Source organism: Chinchilla lanigera, unplaced genomic scaffold (genome assembly GCF_000276665.1).
Source record: "Chinchilla lanigera isolate Chin_1 unplaced genomic scaffold, ChiLan1.0 scaffold00162, whole genome shotgun sequence".
NCBI lineage: Eukaryota > Metazoa > Chordata > Mammalia > Rodentia > Chinchillidae > Chinchilla > Chinchilla lanigera.
Window position 1 is genome coordinate 998,413 of NW_004955563.1, and position 1,505 is coordinate 999,917.

The 1,505-nt window shown below is 51.8% G+C and overlaps 1 protein-coding gene across 3 annotated transcripts in view; it reads right to left on the reverse strand.

The window, feature by feature from the left end:
• March2 (membrane-associated ring finger (C3HC4) 2, E3 ubiquitin protein ligase) overlaps positions 1-75 on the reverse strand; it is a 21,458-nt gene extending 21,383 nt beyond the window's left edge. The window contains exon 1 of one of the 3 annotated variants that reach the window (XM_013509139.1): positions 5-75. The gene's annotated coding sequence lies outside the window, so the exon portion shown is untranslated. The remainder of the gene's footprint in view (positions 1-4) is intronic. The other 2 variants (XM_013509142.1, XM_005413127.2) reach the window with 2 other exon arrangements.
• Positions 76-1,505: the final 1,430 nt, after the last annotated feature.

Genomic DNA, 1,505 nt, shown 5'->3' on the forward strand with positions numbered 1-1,505 from the left:
CGGCCCGTCAGCGCCGCTCGCCTCGCTCCGGCTGGCACCTGCGTCCGGGCACCGCCCGCCGAGGCGACAGCGCCGCGGACCAATGGCGGCCGGCTTTTTCCAGTATTGGCCAATCGGCATGCAAGTCCCGCCTTAAGAGGCGTGCCCGGAGGCGACGGGGACGTCCTGGGCGGTACAGGACCCTCGGCCCCGCAGCAGTTGGCTCCGCCCCTGCTGCGTCCTGGTCACGCCTCCAGCCGCGGCCACGCCTCCAGTCCTGGGTTCCGCCCCCATCCCAAACTGGGCTGCCCCACCTGCAGAACGCTAGTAGGACTTTTAAGTAAATAAAACCTTCGCAGAATTCAGCTTGACACTTGCCAAGTTATGTGTAAGTGTTCGACACCTCCCTCGCGCTTCTCATTAATCTTGGGGAAGAAAGAGATCGTCTGACCACTTTTCATAAATGGGTTGGTGGATGGGGCTGGGGATTTAGCTCCGCAGCACAGCGCCTGCCTGGCAAGCGCAAGGTCGTGAGTTCGATTCCTGATTCCGGAAGAAAACCAAAACAAAACAAAACAAAAAACATAAATGGGTTGGTGGAGGGGCCTAAAGCCAACACCACTTATTCATAATTCATGTGATAGATCCATTCAAAAAATGTAGCAAACGGAACTGATCGTGGAGAGGGAAGGGGATGTGGGAAAGAATTGGAGTGAGTTATGTCCCTGCACCAGCTCCCTACAACGAGTGTGACCATTCTGCACTGCCAACGGGGCCTATATATTTTCTAAAAAGTGTTTTTATTTATTTACTTATTTATTTGCTTTTTGAGACAGGGTCTCTCTGTGCAGTTCAGGCTGGCCTTGAGCTCACTTTGTAGCCCAGGCTGGTCTCAAAATCACCACGATCCTCCTGCCTCAGGCTCCCAGGTGCTGGGATTACAGGAGTGCACCACCACGTCCGGCTTTTATTACTATTTTTAAAAACACTTTTTAGCTGGGTGTGGTGGCACACACCTGTAATCCCAGCACCTGGGAGGCTGAGGCAGGAAGATCGGTGTGAGTCTGAGACCAGCCTGAGCTACAAAGTGAGCTCGAGGCCTGCCTGAACTGCACAGCGAGACCCTGTCTCAAAAAAAAAAAAAAAAAAAAAAAAAAGAATAGCGATTGCCGAGAAGAAAAGAGAAGGGCAAAGAGTAGTAGGCAGACCATAGGGAATATACATAGATCCCGAGATAGGATGGAAAATTGCCTGGGACCCTGTCCCTGTCCTACCCTGCATGTGGGTTGTTTTTGTTTTTTGTTTTTTGGGTTTTTTTTTTGTCTTTTTGAGACAGGGTCTCGATAGGCAGTTCAGGCTGGCCTTGAGTTCACTTGGTCTTGAACTCACAATGATCCTCCTGCCTCAGCCTCCCGAGTGCTGGGATTACAGGCATGCGCCACCACTCCTAGCAACAAATCTGAGATGTTTTATTTATTTATTGGTACCGGGAATCGAACTCCGGACCCTGTACTTGCCAGGCAGGC